The sequence below is a fragment of the Cupressus sempervirens genome, chromosome 10 (assembly GCF_028749045.1).
Source record: "Cupressus sempervirens isolate cs-2001-9-10 chromosome 10, ASM2874904v1, whole genome shotgun sequence".
In the NCBI taxonomy this organism is placed as follows: Eukaryota; Viridiplantae; Streptophyta; class Pinopsida; order Cupressales; family Cupressaceae; genus Cupressus; species Cupressus sempervirens.
Window position 1 is genome coordinate 501,715,152 of NC_143127.1, and position 19,180 is coordinate 501,734,331.

Sequence of the window (19,180 nt, forward strand, 5' to 3'; positions counted from 1 at the left end):
CTCGCAAGGAGGGGATCTCGACTTCTAATGGGAGAACAACCTAAGAGCCATAGACAAGAGAAAAGGGCATAGCCCCTATAGGAGTATGAATAGAGGTTATATAGGCCCAAAGTGCTAGATTTATTTGCAAGTGCCAATCTTTCCCAGACTTGTGAACTGTGTGGTGTAGGATTTTTAGTAGTGTTTTATTAGAGGCCTCAGCTTGGCCATTCCCTTGGGGATAGTAAATAGAGGACCAGTGTTGCTAAATTTGAAACTTTTTGCATAGCTACTTTAAGTCCTTATTCTTGAATTGCCCTCCATTATCCGTAACAATAGAGGATGGGATACCATATCGAAAAATGATGTGATTCAATATAAATAGGGCAACATGTTTGCTTGTAGTAGTAGATAATGGTACAACTTCAACCCATTTAGTGAAATACTTTGTTGCTGTGATGATGAATTTATGACCACTGGATGAGCTTGGATGAATCTTTCCTACCAAGCCAAAGGCCCATTGTTGAAATGGCCAATATGTCACAGAAGGGATTAACTCTCACATGGGAGCATGTATCAAGTTGCCATGGAGCTAACATTTCTAAGAGGACTTCACATAGTGCACAGCATCAGCTTGCATGGTCAGCTAGTAGTAACCCATCCTAAGCAATTTTCAGGCAAGTGCAAGGCCATTAGAATGTACCCCAAAAATGCCATCGTGGACTTCGGCAAGTGCCTTCTCAGACTGTTCTAGCTCTAGACACCTAAGCAATGTTCTGTCTAGACCCTTCCTATACAAGTCACCAGAGACCAAAGTGTAGTGTGAGGCGTTATGAAGGAGTTGGCATTTTTTGTTGCACATGAGGGTTTTGGTAATAACCTGATCATGCAAGTAGGAGAAAATAGCCACATAGCAAGAGGAATCATGACCCATAATAGTGTAGATCACCTGGTTATCTGAGGAATCATAGGCTGGATGATGTAGTTCTTCCACCAGGAACTCAAATCGCAATTCATGTTCTTGTAGTTGGAGGATAGATGCTAAGGTGGCCATAGCATCAGCAACCTTGTTTTCTAATCTAGGAATCTATTGGAATGTTACAAAGGTAAAATAATTCCTTAGAGCATCTATCAACTTTTTATAAGGGATCAACTTGTCATCCTTTGTTTGATAGTCATTATTCACTTGGTTCACAACTAGTTGAGAATCCGCATAGATGTGTAGCTCAGTTATTTTCCATTCAAGGGCCATTTTGATCCCATTTTTTAATGCTTCATACTCTACAATATTGTTTGTACATGGGAACAATAGTTTGTAGGACTTTAGGATCATATAACCATGAGGGGAAACAAACAAAACCCCTGCTCCAGCTCCATTCTATGTATGTGATCCATCAAAAAACATCTTCCATGTTCTCTTAGTAATGTACACGATCGAGGCATCTGGAAACTCAATTTGCATAGGGGCTACATCTTCAAGTGCGAAGTTAGCCAACTGGTCAGCTATGGCCTATCCTTTGATTGCCTTACGTTCAACATACTAAATATCAAATTCAAAAAGAATCATCATCCATTTAGCAAGACGACCAGTAAGTGCAGCTTTACTTAACAAATATTTCAAACGGTCTATCTTAGCAATCAAGTGAACTGTATGTGCCAGCATATAATGCCACAATTTTTGGGAGGCAAAAACTACAGCAAGGAATGCCTTCTCTATGCTTGTATAGTTTAGTTCATAAGCCACCAAAGTTCGACTGATATAGTATATGGCTCTTTCTTTACCCATCTCATCACTTTGGGCTAAGAGTGCTCCTAGAGAAGAATGTGTAGTTGAAATGTATAGGATCAAAGGTTTTCCTAGAATGGGTGGCATCAAAACTAGAGGTTTTGCCAAGTAGCCTTTGATTTGATCTAAACTTTGTTGACAGTCACTGTTCCAAATATGGGTAGATCCTTTATGCAGATTTTTATTGAAAGGTTGAGCCTTATCAGCTAATTGAGAGATAAATCTTTTTATGGATTGTAGACATCCTTGTAGACTTCTAAGCTGACTGATATTCTTAGGTGGAGGCATATCCATTATAGCTTGGACCTTTTCAGGGTCAACCTCAATGCCTTTTGCTGAAATGATATAACCTAGCAATTTTCCAAAAGTGACACCAAAGGCACATTTTTTTGGATTCAGCCTAAGTTGGAATTGTTCCATACGGTCCAATATCAAACTAAGGTCTTTGAGATGTGTGTCTCATTTTTTAGATTTAGCCACTGTGTCATCAACATAGTCTTCTATGTTTTTATGCATCATATCATGAAAGATGGTTGTCATTGCTCTTTGATATGTAGTGCCAGCATTTTTAAGCCCAAAAGGCATGACATTCCAACAAAAGGTACCCCATGCACATGTAAAAGCTATATTTTCTTGGTTTTTTGGAGCTATCTTGATTTGGTTATACCCAAAAAATCCATCCATAAGTGAGTACGTCTCATAACCCGCAGTCATGTCCACTATCATATCAATGTTTGGTAGTGGAAAGTCATCCTTGGGGCATGCTTTTTTGAGATCTCTAAAATTAGTACAAACATGTATGGATTTGTCATGCTTAGAGATAGGTACAATGTTGGAAATCCACTCCGCATAATCAATGGCCCTAATGAAGTTTGCATTCAATAGTTTTTCCAATTCTATCTTGACCAGTAGGGCCACATGTGGATGCATTTTTCTCAACTTCTGTTTGACAGGCTTGACATCTGGTGAGATTGATAAGTGATGCATGATGAGATCTATATCAAGCCCTAGCATATAAAAGTATGTCCATGCGAAGTTGACCTTCTTGTCTTGAAAGAATTGAGCAAACTGTGTCTTTTCTTTGCCTGACAAGGATTGAGCTACATGGATAATCTAAGGACATTCTTTTGTACCCAAGTTGATAGGCTATGTAGGCTCAATGAGAACCAAAGATCTATCCTAAAAATAGCTTGGCAAACTACCAAGTATCTCATTCGCAAGTGCCTTAGAGAGGTTTTCACCATTAGATATGCCTTTATTTTTACTTTTTTGAGGATCAGACACCGCCACAATGTGGTTTTCGCCATCTGATCACTTATTTTTCTTTTTAATTTTTTGACTGAGGTACTTGATATCTAATTTTTTCATGTTAACCATGGGTTTTCTGGTGGAAGAAGTGATAGGTTCAATGGCGTTCAGATAACAAGAAATCTCATAATCATTTTGGAAAGACCGTATTTCAGGTCTTTGATTTTGGAGAGACCAATCTATGAGATCTAGGTGAATTAGTGAGAGTGCGGGGGAAGCTTCAATATGACTGACATGGAAGGAGTCATCTCTAGTGACTTGTGAAGTTGACCCTATAGAAAATGTCGCAAATGAGTCCAACCTAGGAATAGTCCTGTAGGGACTAGCATGATCCATTGAGACATATTGTGAGTCAAACTCATCCGACCCTATACTAGACCATTTGACTACATTGGGTTGGGTTGTATAGGCGAGAATGACATCCACCCCTAGCTCACAAGATGCATCAAAGAAACTTTCCCACTCATACTCATGAGAATTTGTACTCTAATCCCTAGCTATGAGATGAGCAATATTTTGCCTAATTCGTCCTCTATTTATGTCCTCAGAAGTAGACCCTTCTTGTTCCTATTGTTGGGAGGTAGAAGGTTCTTCATTATTAGCAGTCAATATTTCTTCTCCACAAAGGAGGGAAGTGATAGGAACAAAGTCTTCATCTTGTGAAGTGGTAGCAATTACTAGAGGGTCATCATCCTTCGATTCACTAGACATGAGCAATCTTCGATCATAGGTTGGTATATTATTGTTTAGACCAAACCCTAGACCAGTGGTGTCTTGAGTATCACAACCTTGAGTGTGACTTAAAGGTTCAACTAGAGAATTCTTACAACCATTTAAGGACCGGTGGCCCTGGTAGCCCATTTTTTCCAAAAATTTATAGCCTTTTCCATACCTTTTGGGAGAAATAGGAGTAGTCACTATAACGTCCTCGTCTTCCTCTTCTTTGTAGATCCAGTCCTTAATGGCCTGTTCTTCCTTCTCTGCTTCTAGAGGTAGTGATGATTGCACAAAAGTGCCAAAAAGTGTCATAGCAGAAGCAAAAGGCTTCTTTGCAGTAGTTGGTTTCCCACAGGACCGAGGGGAAATTGGTAAGGCAGAAAAAGAGTCCAAAGTGTACTCGCCCATGCCAAGGCTCATCATTTTTAGTTTTTGTTCACAATCTGTGAAAGATGGTGTCAACTAATGAGATGAGCAATTATGTGGAACCAGTGTCTTAGTAGCAGATAATGTGTTGATAGACATGGAGTTGTCGCCGAGGACAACTACTTCAGTACTATTGAATGAGAACTTGATGCACTGATGGTACATGGAGGGTACTTCTTGCATATCATGAATCCATGGTCGTCCCAACAACAAGTTGTATGCAAGTGGTATGTCTAAGACTTGAAAAATGACATTCTTCTCAACTAGACCAAATCTGATTGGAAGTACAATTAGACCTTTAGAAGGCCTTTTGACCTCATTATAGGCCTTGATAGTGATCTTGCACTTAGGATTGATGGCAAATTCAGACATGCCCAACTATTGGATTACATTGAATGAAATGATATTTAACCTTGCACCATTGTCTATCAGGACTCGATGGATGCGGGTATGAAAGATTTGAACTTTGACATGAAGAGCAAGGTTATGGGGATGACTTAGAGCTTGGTCATCTTCTTCAGAAAAGGTGAGATAGTGAGGCGAGGAGATGTGGTTCACCATAGCTTGGAATCATTCTGCATCAATATCTGTGAGAACTTTGGCAGAACGTAAAGCTTTCTAAAGGATATCCCTGTGCAAAGGAGATAACTCTAGCAATTTGAAAATGGAGATTTGTGCTTGTGTGCATTGTAGTTGGCTAACAAGATCATAATTGGAGATCTTAGAAGTAATTGGTTGCTTAGATGATGAAGCATTTTTAGGGTCATGAGCAACTTTTAGGACAACCTTAGATTGCCCCCTAGTAATAGCGTTAAGTGGTTCACTCAGAGAAGACAAAGACTTAGCCACTCGGAGTATCAGTATGGTCTTGAGGAGTGAATCATGTCCTTAAGACCACTTTTGGTTGTTCATCTTCAGCATCATAATTTGGCAGTTGTCATTGTTGGAGCTTGCCATACATATGTATTCAATGGGCTCAAGCATGCCTATAACATTATCAGTGTCAGCATAAGAATAACTAATTTTGGCATCATGATTCTTTTTGGCAGCTACCCTTAAGGTCTCACCCTTTTCATATTTGGGTAATGGTTTTTGGAAAGCCTTATGATCAACATTTTTAACAAGGCCATCTGTGACAACTTTGCTAGCTTCGATGAGGTCTTGAATTACATCTTTGAGTTTGAAGCAATTTTGTGTGTTATGTCCTTTACTTTAGTGATAGCTACAAGTATGATCTTATCTCCACCATGGAGGTCTAACGGGTGGATCATAATGATGTTATTTTTGTGGTAAGGTAACCAATTTGTTTGGAATTAAGGTTTTTAAAACCACTTCATAAGGTTTGACCATAGGTGTGTAAACACGTCGCTTCCTCACAAATTTAGAGCCTTTGTCAAAGGGTTGTGGCTTTGAACCTTCTTGTTTTTTTGTTGCATAAATGGCATTGGAAAGGTTAAACATAGGCTCCTTAGTCTTAGGAGTGTCCACTACTCTATCATTGACAACATACTTTTTTTTGTTCTAAGGTTTGCCTTTGTCTTTACCGTTTCCATTGTTAACTTTATCCTTGTTTATGACAGTGTCCCCTTTCTTGATAGCAACATCCTCAATGAGATATGCACTCACAACCATGGTGTTGAAGGATGTGAATAGTTGTTTTCCAAGATCAAAGTATAGCTCAGGTACGAGTGTGTTGACAAAAATGTCGATTTTCTTAGCTTTAGGAACTTGTCGAGGGTATCGTGAGTATAGAGATCTCCACCGTTGAGGTATATGGCAAAAGGTTCTCCTAATTTTTGTTTGATTTGGCATAAGTCCAACACAGTCACAGGATGTTGGATGTTGTATGAATATTGTTGTAGAAATCATTGTGTGAGTTCATCAAACGTCTTAAGAGGGGGACTCAATTTGGTAAACCATTCCATGGCTTGTCCTCTTAAACTTCTGGGGAACAGACGCATAAGAAAGGTGTCTTCATGCATAAAGTCCATGCTAATAGCATAAAAATGTCTCACATGGTCATGAGGGTCACCATTTCCATCGTATTTTTCATACTTAGGAACCTCTGTATCCTTAGGAAATGGCAACATGTATAGATTCCTATCAAATGGAAGAGTGCAAATTGATTCAACAAATGATGTTTTAGGTGGCTCTTTTGAAGTTTGCAATTGTGCAAATTGTTTCCTTAGTTCCTGTATTTCTTCCCTTAAGATTTCAGCCTTAGTGGGCTCTCATTTTGGAATTATATGCTCAACATAAAAACCTTGAGGGAGTTTCCATCCCCTAGTTGCCATGTATCAAAAGTATTGGTCTCCATTTTCCTCTAAAGCTCTAAGCATTAGTTTTTGGGCAAAGCCATCTTTTTTGAAATTTGATCACATCTTCGCTAGTTACTTCTTTATCACTATCATGATGGGATGGTTTAGGTGGTGCAGGACATGTGCCAGCTTGCAGCTCTAGGAGTCCTTGGTGGCATGTGATTGCAATCATTGTTGTCAAAAGGATTTTGAGGACAAGTTCCTTTATGTCCTTCATAGCATGCCTGATTGTCAGTTTCAACTTGTTGGTTTTCTCTTTCCATAGCGTATATAGCCTCCAAAGTCTTTTGGGTTTCACGTGCTTGTGCTTCTAAGTGACATTTAATTTCATTAGGGTGTACCATAGTGATTATACCCCTCATATCCTTAGGTGTCTTAGAGGGTGTACCAAATCGATTTTCAAAACTATAAAGTGGGTTGTGCTGAATGTTGGCTGTTTGTGTCTAAGAAAATTCGAGATTCTTATCAAAAGGTTGCTTGCGAGGACGTTTGGGTGGTGTTTCCAATTGCTTGAAAATGAAAGGCATGTAGCTACTGTTACCAACTTGATATCTAGTTGTGACCAACATGTAAAGAGTTGTCTTTGTTTAGTAGGACAAGGAAAGTGAGCCAAATTTGAAGCTTTTACGATCAGGACTAGTCACTTGTCAAAATGTGATAGATGGCTTGTCAAATAGTGCTCAAGATCTTACAGCACGGGTGACTTGAGAATAAAAAATAACTGAATTTTGACAAGTGATTCATCAAGATGTTTCAAGACTTACATTCGATGGACTAAACCCATATTTTCAACCTAGGATGAATTCTTCACACACTGATAAGTAGCTAGGACCAAAGATGACCAACGTGATGCTCCTTAGACAAAAAAAATCTAACTATAAACTCTATTTTTGACCCAAAGCAACTCTAGGCGATATTTTCTTAGAAGGAGGGTGACATAAGTTCAGCATATAGTGTCACGCGACAGAATTTTAACACACGTGCGACAATTTTGGTTTAAGCGACAGATATTGTAATTGAGTGCAACAAATTTTACAAGTAGTGCGACAAAATATAGTACTGACTTACGACAGATTTTTGGGTAAAATTTGTCACGCGATATTTCTCGCAAGAGCGTGCGACAGAGTGCCAATTTTGTGCAAAAAAAAGTCAATTTTTGGTTTGAAGTTCATTTCAATTTGTCAATCAGACAATTTTTTCAATCAGACAGTGTTTTGTTTTAGTTCGTATCAGTAAACAACAAGGTTTACAAACATTAAGTGTTTTAACATGTCTCAAAATAATTGATTAAGGGTAAAAACAACCTTGTCAATATGCATTTGGGATATCAAGACAACCTTCCTAACAACTTTTATCAGAATGTTTATGTTGCAAGAATGTTAACGCTGGTCAAAACATCAAAAATAATAGCCAAGAAATCTACCTTAGAGTCATGGTTCATTACTCAACAACTTGGCCCATGCTTGATGGTCTTTTGCCTCACACCAAGTGGTTTCCCACAAGAGATATTGGCTTTGTCATAGAAGTTCCATAAGCACAACTAAGGGAACAGATATGGTGAGTGTAATTCTTGGGGTGATCCATGTAGTCCACTAGGATCAATCCTTGAACCAAGAAGTTGAGCAGAAAAATAAGGTGGATACTAACTTAGGGTGTCTAGATAGGGCATTCATTCATAGTGCTCCTCTTGCTCCCAATTATGGGACAGCTCACCTTGTGATGAGTAACTGATCTCGTAACCACAAGAGTACCTTAAGCATTCTTGCCTAGTGATCTCCCTATGGTCAAAATCCCATAAGCGATCACACTAGGCAAAGAAAAACAATACGTCTACCAAGGTTTTGTGTCCTTGATAGCCTTGAGTTTATAGTGGGTTGGAAAAGCTAGGTAATTTTCTTTTCCCCACTTGGGTCGTTCCTCTCAGGTTGTCTGAGAGCAGGCCCTCTAAAGGATTCTAACTACACAAAGAGTGGATCAAGTTTCAAAAGTCAAGATTTTTGATTCACCACAAGGGTGAAGAGCATACTCTCCTATTCCAATCGTTTTCTCCCAAACACACCAGGAAGATTCAGTTACCCCTTGCTTTTGAAACCAAATGGCAAGTTAAGATTTCTGATTCACCACAAGGGTGAAGAGCATACTCTCCTATTACCAAAATAATCCAATCACAAGTTTTATGTGCCTATGAAAAATTTAGAATTAGTCAATGCCGCACATGAAAACAAAAAATTAGGCAAGTTTGGGTTTTTATGCTTTGGGCAGCCCTGCAAACAATGCTAGTAGCCCTTGCACAATTGAAGCTTTAACATGCGTTCTTTTGTATGCAAGGTTTCAATTTTTCTTCACAAAGAGGGCAACCTGCAATCACAACTTGTTAGCCCACAAGTTAGCATGAAATAATCACAAAAACTGTGAACTAGATCTCTATAAAAGAGCCTAGAAATTTTCTATAAAAAAAAACAACAATCAGCCAGCTAAGAAGAAATTTGATCAAATCCCTCAAGAAATGAGCAAAACTTGTTAGGCGATACTTGTTGCTAAAAAAATGTCGTACGATACTTTATAGTATATAAAGGTGATAGTTTCTGTGAAGACGATACTTTTTCTTCAGCCATGCAACAGAGTTTTGCACAAAGGGCAACAGAAGGCAGGCTTCAAGTGCAACACTATTTCCAAAAAGTGTTGCATGACAGTACTATGAACTATCATGCAAAACTGGAAGAATGTCACCCAACACCACGAATGTAAAAAAAAAAGAAGAAAATAGAATAGTAAAGGAAATGCAAGTGAAAATAGGGAAATGCAAGAAAAAACATATAGTCTACCCTACGATGGGTCCCAAAAATGTACACTAGAAAAGGTGCACTTTTCTAAACCATTCTAACTGAGGTTCTCCATAGATTGGAAAACTCAAATGTTGACTTAGATATCCCTAGTCATAGAGTGTAAGGGGCATACAAATGAGCATGTAAGAGCTCTCAGCTGAGCCTTAGAAACGCAGCCCTTGCTAGTAAACCACAAAATGGGAGATTCTTTAAACAAGAGCAAGAGTGCTAGTGTCAAAGAACTCTTGGATCATGCAATGCAAAAATGAAACTATATTAGGATGAGATGCACAATGCAATCTATGCTAAAATGAGATGGAAATGTTACAAATCCAACTATTAAGCTATGTGATCTAACTATTTGCAAAGAAACTACATGTACATGCAATATGATCTTAAGACTTAATATGAAGTGGATGAAAGAATGAGAAGTTCTCCACAAAGCTCCAAAGAAACTTATTAGAAAACCTACAACATAACAATATTCAAAATGAGGATCGATCCTTTGAGGGGGAAAGCTCTCTCCCTTTTAAGGTCATACGGACAGTAGAGATCAAGATGAAAATGGTGGATGATCAACGGTGGAATTCGAAAAGAGGAGTGATCCATGTGCACACACAAGTCAACCAATAGAATATAAGTTTACTTGTCACATAAGAAAAAAGTCTCACAAGCCTTTTCTTTTAATTGTAAAATAGAAAAAGGACTTTATGTGTGCACTTTAAGTGGGTTAGAAGAATGGGGTCTTTTATTCAATTAAAAGGGGACATGTTCTTTTAATCAAATAATGAACTTAGGATACCATAGTCAAACTATAGGTTATAATCAAATAAATTTATTTTTAGCAATTTGGTCTAGGTAAGTGATTAAATTAAATTAGCCAAAATGCTGAGAAGGGGGCTAATAGTCTAGATGACCATTTTTAGGTGATTATAGAAGCAATGTCAATTTTTTTTTCCATAAGATTGGTCTCTAAACTGTCTGACTAATTTTCAAAGAAGGATGATGACTTTGATTCAATATTTTTGTAAACCTAAAGTAATCAATGGAGTAACTATAAATGGAATTTTAGATGAATCTTGATTGAGAGATCAATGATATTCTTTTGCAAACATAATGAAGCACAATATGATCTTATGGAGAACCCAAATGAAGTAGGAGTGGTAACAAAGCTTTGGAAAAACCTTGTTGAGAGAAATTGGTTGAGAAATCCAATACCAAAATATTTCATGCTTACCGATTTATGTTTGACAATGATATTAGGTTCACTGGAGGATGAGAGAGTTTTCAGTACTTTTGGCTTCTTGAAGTCAAAGGTTAGAAACAAATTAGACAAAAATTTGGATAATTGTTTGAAGCTCTATAATTCTAGGTATGAGGTAGATAGTTTTTCTTATGATAGGGCTCTCAACATTTGGAGAAACCAATGTCAAAGAAGAGAGAAAGCCAACATTTCAAACCCAAGTGGCAGAGGCAGTGGTAGTGGTGATGGTAGTGGTTCATGTCTTGATATTGGAAGCAATGAAGATGATATTGACTTTGGCATACATACTGATGCTGATAGTGAATCTAAAGAAAACACAACAAACAATGAAATGTTATATGCAATAAATGAGGAGGATTCTGATGATAGTGATGTTGATCCAGTCCATGTAGAGTGGCAACTGTATCAGCTTCTCAACTTCAAGCTCTAACTTCTACATAAGTCAAGTAGTAGGCTAGTAGCTCTGATCTAAGACTCTATCTACTAATTAATAATGTTTGTAGAAGTTAATTTATAGCCTCCATTCACTATCCTTTTATAGATGCTTAAATTTTTATGAACATTTTGATATTACAAACTTACATGTTGAGATTTTCATTGATTGTATTTTTTAAACATGTTGAGATTTTTATTCATTCTAGTTTTTAGATATTTTTACTTTTAGATTTTCATTGATTCTAGTTTCTTTAAGAAATTGTAATATAATGCATTTAACAGAATAAGCTCCATTTTAAAAAAATGTATTATAATTTATAATTATAAATTAGCCTATAACATAATACATTTAACAGTTACAAGCAATTACAACCCTTTGCAAATGACTCAATGTCAAATTAAAATGACCTTGAATTTCCTTTTGCAGATACAGGGGAGCAACAATAGTTGTAGGTAGGTTTGTAATTGTATATATAATCAAATTATTACTACATAGTATATTATGTATGTACAATCACATTGTCAATTTGCTACATTACCAATTGTACAATTTTTTCAAGTAGGAGTTGGGAAATTTTTTCTATCTGCTTTGTGTAGTAATAGTATACTAGTGCTTGGCTATCCAACTATCCTGATATGCTAGCTCTTGATTCTTGTAACAATTAACATTAAACAAAGTTGAAATTAAATCCAAAATTATAAATTAAAGAGCAACAAGTAACAAAATGATTATAGTACTATCACTTACTAAGTTGTTACTTTTTAGTGCTATCAGCTATGACTGTCGCTGACAGCAACAATAACGATTTGAGAAGATGACCCAACTCCAATTAAGTTCTTTAGGGCACTTCATTCTGCATCATTTGGAAGCTCCATTTCTTTGAGGTTGTAGCTAAATAGTTGTAACCTCGTCAACAATGAATACTTCACAGAGATAGTTTTACATGAATTGAGGAATTTATTTATAACTGCATTCATTGTTGATAATAATTTGATGCAACTTGCAATTCCTTTTGAAGTGGTTTCCTCAAGAAAGTTGCCTAAATCAAAATTCATGGTGTTCTGCAACTTTTTCATGTAATCTTTTTTTCCAATGAATCTGCCCTTTGAGTTAGCTAGATTTGGTAATCCAACATTTAGCAAGTTCAGTATGCTATGATTCATCTTCATCATGTCTTTGGAAGCAGATTTGAGAGCTTCATCTATTTCTATTACTTGTTCAGAATTATGACAGACAACAAAGGACATTACAGAGGCATTCAAGTGGTTGTTTGTTCCATGTTTTGCCAAATCCCTGTTATTGGATCTCTTTACTTTATTCAAAATTTGTTTAGCATTATTTTTTAAGGAATTGTTGAAGATTCCTCTTTTAGCTTGAACATATTTTTTTACATTTTCAAAGAGAAGTCTAAGATTGCTATTTAAATCAAGCCATTCAAATAAACTATCACTATTCTTCATTATTTTGTCTCAATTTTCTTGTTTTATAAGCTTAACTATGTTTATTATAGTATTCTTCACATGATGGTCTTTGAAAGATGTCGTTCTATTTTATGTAATTACATTCTCCATCTTTTTCTTCATTTTAGCCATCTCTTTTTCACTCTATTTTTGTATTTTCTCTAGTTTCCCTTGCCAATTAGTTTCTCTCTTCCTCTCATCCTCCAATTTCTTCTTTAAATCTTGGATTTTATTTGTAGTAGTTACCTCTTTTTTCTTCTCATCCTTGAGTTCCCTTTTCAAATCATGGATTGTCTTTGCAGTGGACTCCTTTTTCTTTACATTGTCCAATTCCTTCTTCAAATCATGAAGTGTTTGATAGACTTCTCTTTCTTTGCATTCACCAATTCCTTCTTCAAATCTAGTATTTTCTTTGTAGCTAACTCCTCTTTTTTCTGTGCATTCTCCAATTCCCTCCTCATATTGTGGATTGTATTATTGCTTGCAGTAGCACTAGACTCCATTTTCTTTGCATTCTCCAATTCCTTCTTCAAATCAATGATTTTTTTTGTAGTTGACTTCTCTTTTTTATATATATTCTCTAATTGCTTGTTCAAATTGTGGATTGTGTTTGCACTAGACTCCTCTTTTTTCATCTCATTCCCTAGTTGCTTCTGCAAATTATAAATTATCCTTGCTTTAGACTCCTCTTTTTTCTTTTCATTCTCCAATTCAATCTTCAAATTATTATTTTCTTTAACAATAGGGTCTAGGTCAATTTTCAATTTATTATTGACCTATGCACTACTCTCTACGGACTTGAACAACTGTGCAATAGAGGCTTTTTCCTGCTGAATTCTTTAGTCAATTTTTTCACTTGTTCATTCATCTTTTCTTGGGGGACAATTGCCTTTGTAGGAGAAGAATTCTTTATCCTATTTTGCAATTCTTTCAACCTATTGTCTACTACTTTCTCCTTGGCCTTCACATTATCAAGGTCTACCTATCACTTTTCTATTTTCTTTATAAGCCTTTTGTTTTCCCTCTCCGCTTTTAGAAGTGTAGAGTACACCATTTTGTTTCTCTCTTTTGATATATTGATTTTGTCAATATTTGTCACGTTTGACAAATCAATTTGAAGACTGGTAACTTGTACATCATTACAATTTATTACATTTTTTGGTGGATTATTGTCTCTACCTAGGGGCATAACAGCCATGAAGTTCATCATTTTATTGTTAGGATCATATGTTGGAAATATTTTGTTAGTAGATCCCTAACATTCAATGACTGCATCACTTTTCAAAGTCTTCATAATTTGCTTATTTCTTTCGCTTGTCTATTCAAACATTGATGCAAACTCATTCGAACTAAAATTTGGGTTTGCTGAGACAATTGAGTGTTTGAAAGGTGAATTATCAGTTGTATTGGTGTATGCTCCTCCAACTCCAGTTAAACTTACTCCACCTACAATTGTATTTTGAGGATGAGCAACATACTAAAGATGGCCCATTCCAAATCTTGGTGTTTTAGGACTATTTTCAGGGTTTTTTATAGAAGCTACTAGTGCATACATTGGTGAAGTAATCGCTAACATTTCTTGCAATGTAATTAACATAAGTTTTTGATTTTTTGCACAAGGTTCATCCATGCTAGTGCTAGTGCCAATGCCAATGGGATCAACTACAACTAGATTTGAAGATTTAACAAATAATGTATTGGGATGACCTTCAAAAGAAGAAGTATAATGTTTTTTCCCTTTCTAGATGAATTATCTTCAATCTCATCAGAGATTTCAATGATTAGTTTACTTCCTCTTTTGGGTGGGTTTGGCACTAGAATTAGATTCCAAATCCCTTCACCACTTGCACTAATGGGCCCTATACCTACATATCCCATTTTTTGTATCATAGTTTCCCCTTTACCATACATTTTTTTAGTAGAATCACACATTTGAAGATTAACAATATGTCTTCCCTCAGTTGACCTAGAATCCTAAATACCTTGAATGTCAACATCAGGCTTAAGGTCCTTCTATCTTTCAATATCACTGTCACTAGAACTGCCAAAATCATTTAGTACAATTGGATGCTCTTTATTCCAATAATTGTTGAAAACTCCATCCTCCTCAATTTTCTCAAAACCTACTAATGTCATTGGTTCACCCAAATTTTGCCTCATTTTCCAAAAACCAGTCATCTTGGTTTGACAAAACAATTCAACTACACATGCCTCTTGAATTTCTTTCAGCATAGATCTCTTAGAAGATTGACATGTTTTCTTGTAAAAATTTAAGTATGTTAGAGGCTCTAATTTGTGTGACTCTAATATATGCAATGTCATAATTTGGGATGACAATTCTTGCATTGAAATATTATTCTCTGTTGCATGTTTCTCCATCTCTTTCTTAACCTCATCCCACGAATCCTTGTTTTTTAACTTTTCTATCAATGACATTTCCTAATGTTGATATTTTCTCACAGAGTTTCCATTGGAAATAAGTCTTGTTTTTATTATGTTTAGTGGATCATAATTCCAGTGACTAAGAAAATCAAAGTCAAAAAAAGTTACCAATTCATTTTCCATTTTGAAAGCATTTCTCTCAAATGTGAGGCCTCCAATTGCGAAAGGCAAGGAAGGAAATATTGTTTTCTTTTCTTGTCCAGTGAAAAGTTCATCTACGCTCTCCATTTGTTGTACATATTCCAATGCAAAAAACCTTTCTATAACATGCATTGGAAGTTTGTAGGGTTCAACTGCTGAACCACAAAACCTTAAGATAGTGTACTCTTCCATGAAGAACCAGTCAGCCAATTGAATCTGACTTCCCAATTGAATGTATTGATGTTTAACACTATTGAACAGCAAAATATTCAATACAAAAGTGATCATACTCACATAACCTAAGGATTAGCCACTTTCTATCAACAATTACATGTGCAGACCACTTGGATCCAACTTCAACAAAACCAAAGGTGGTTTTCTACTCTTTAGGCTCTGCAGGACCAAGGTGGGTATACCTAAAGGATGATTCAAATTATATTAGTTTTATTCTAATTCTCATCTTCTATCCTTAAACACATACACAATTTATCTATTATTTGACGTTCTCATATTCATATACATCCCTCATAAGTAGATTTGGTCATAATTCTCCTTGGGTTTACAAATATTTTTAGAAATAGTAGCTACCTAAGACTCAAAAATTAGATATAAATGAGTGCTGACCAACATTTATAACTTTGAAAAAAATGGAATGAAAATGATTTTGATTTTATAATTGATTTGATATGTAGTGGCAAAATTTACCCTTACTCACTTCTGACTTATGTGACTAGTGCCTTATCCATTAGGCAAAAGATTAACTATTGGTGGGAGATCTAGTTCAAATAACTTGTAAATGAATCTATCAATTGTAATCACCCATTTCCATTCTTATGAAATATCCATGTCATGAACTCATCAACTCTACTGACCTACTGAAGCATTTACATAATTCCTTGAATTAAAAGCAACAATAGAACCAATATACAACTCATCCATATTGCATTCAATGAATTAAACCTTATTTAAATGATTTCAAAGTAAACAAACTCATTAAATGGAGATAGAAATAGGTGACATAGATCTAATGCAAGTACCCCTTTGTATTATCCTTTTAGATGACTAATACAATGGCCAATAGAAACTCAATGAAAAGCCCAAAATGTCGTGCTGATTCTATCATTTCTAAATATTATCAGGGAGTACACAATTGAAAGAAAACTTAGAATAACTACATACAACTAGACTAACTGTACTTTTCTTGAAAGAAGCAAAAATTTTACAAGCCTTCAGACCCGTCACAATGCCTTGAAAACTCATTTATTTAAGCATTAGTTACAACAAGCAAAGGAAAATTGTGACTGACAGGTGTCCTTTTACAACAAGGGAAATAACAAAAATTCTCAAAATATTTTGGATCCTTAACATAAACAAAAAAAGGTAGAGACAGTTGCACATGATAGCTGGAGGATGAAATCTTCAATTTTTTCTTCTTCTTCAACTATCCCCTATTGGTAAAGCCTTTATCTTTGAAATTTCCTCCCATACAATAACTTATCTCTTTGTTGGCCACTCGTATGCTTTGGTTGTTATCAAATCACCAATAGACTTTTTCCACCTGGCATCTGTAACTGCTTTCCCTTCTATTATGAATTTATTCATTTCATTTTCAATTTTGAATAAAGTATCAATGAGTTCATTAAAAAAAAACTCATCAGTGTCACCTTCAAAAATGGATATCACTTGTGGAAAACTTACAATATGGTCAAAAGAACTAGACCACTCATTCCAATCTTTCACTTGGCCATTAGAATTAAGGATTGAAAGAATTAAAGAATCAAACCCATTGATCAACACTTTCATCTTATTTTGAATTATTTTTAATTTCCTTGTAAATAATTGTAGCAAATCCTTTACTTTGTCCATACCCTCTTTGATAGAAATGACCTTATTAGGAAGGTCTGGCTTCTTAGCTAACAAACGTATTAATCTATCAAAAAAATTCATGTAAGGTCCCCCATTTTTGGAAAATAGGGTCAAGCCAACCTATAGCTTCCTTACACATTTTCTTAGTAGCTTGTAGATTGGTGAATGCATTGTATGCATCTTGAGAAATTCTCTTCAAGATGCTTATCCTATGATTTAGCGTATTCATCATTACACCCTTCTTTATTGCACTATCAGATTAAGAAACCTCACCTTCCACACTTTCCACTGGAACTGGCACTATTACTGTTACCCCCATGGGTATATCCTCTATTTGGGCCTTTGCTTCAACATTGTGCCTATCCTCTTCTATACTCCCTTGTGCATGTTTTGCCTCTACTACAATTTTGAGTTGGTCCTTCAAAGATGTAATTTCTTCTTCTAGGCTCTGTACTTTCCCCTCTAACTCTTCTATTCTTTGCTTTTGCAAATAGCTTATTTTTAGCTCCTCCTCATACAACTTTCTAACATCTAGACACTCATTATATGTAGCTACAAGCCTATCTTCAATTTGATCCACCTTTGCCTCATTCATGAGTGCAAAGTGTTTAACTAGGCTAGAGATCTCTTTGCCAGTGGTGTTGTCTAGTGTCCAAACAATCATGTTTCCCTGAGCAGTCTCCTCTATATCCATCATTTTAGGTTTCTTAGTGTCAGGGGCAACACTACATACTACTAAGGTCTTTGTATCTATACTGAATCTTGACCCTCTCTTCAGGCCTTCATTGCTTCTGGCTTCATAGCTGATTGCCTTGTCTTGCCTTCTTATTTGGTCAAGTACAAAGGCCCTTTCTATATCCCATCTTGGCACTAAAATCATGCCACTTCTATGAACTAACTCCCTAGATTTTGCAGGGGTCATAATTTCATTGTCTAGATCATATGCCAGTAGTTTATCCACCAATTCCTTATTCTTCTCAGGATCCTCTCCTAGAATGAGGCTCAATGTGAGCTCATTTTGTTTAATTTTATATTAAAAAAATTTAAATTCAGATGATTTAATAAAATCATCATCCTCCATGAATTTATTAGATTGGATGAGTCTATCATCCAATTTGGAAGCTACAATCTGTAAACCATTTGAGGCGCTTCCTACCTTTGTTGCCCTTTCCTGCAAGTAGTTCTCCTTGATATTAGCAAAATATTTATCATTTCTTGGTATGACCTACAAGGCTCTACTCACCACCCTCTCTGGGATGTGCATGGTTTTCTATCTTTTGTTTCGTTTCACCACCCATGTAGAAGATGATGGCTGCTCCTTCTCTTCAACATTAATTTCTAATTGAACATTAGGTTTAAGGAATTCTCTATTCATCATTGCCTCCTCTCCTTCTAGCTCATTTGGCATTTGGGCCATGATATGATCAAAATTTTCAACCATTTTTCTCAAATTTCTAGGATAAGGGATATCAATGTAAAAACCCTTGAAATCTGGGTTAGTCCTCTTCAAGGCATCCTCCACTTTCCTGATTTCACAATACTTTCCTAGCAACTCATCAACCTCCCTTGTTGCTACTATAGTAGCAATTAAATCTTCTACAAGGATTGGTTTGCTGGGAGGCAGAATGTAACCCCTAATGGCTTTAACCTCATTGGTTATATAATTTTTTGGGTCATACATTCTATATGGTCTAGTAGAAAACTTATGCTGACCTAGATACTCACTTAATTCCTCAAAGGCATTCTTCCCAATTACAAAATCTCCTACCTTAAAAATTCTATAGAAAAATGTGGGCTTGTGTAGGGAAGGAGGAATGATCTCTTTGTTCATCAATAAAAATTACCAAAAGAATTCAACAATAGCTAATCTAGGGGGAAAATATTTAAGTAATATATGAGGAGGCTGTGGGCATACATAAACTCTCATCAATGTGCACTCCTTAAACAAAAATATATCTCCCCAATTATGATCCAATTTCATTTTCTCATCCAAAAAGGAAGCTCTAAGTAGTGTTCTCAAAACATTTGGGGCCCTAAAGAAAGTATGGTCTACCATCCTCATGATAACAAAACTAAACAAATTGAAAAATACAATTGCATTTGAATAATGAAAATTCTTATCCCAAATGTGAGTCAAAAATTGCATAGGCAACTCACCAAATTCGTTAGAAGTTTGATCAATGAAATCTTGACTAATGTAGCCAATGTTCTT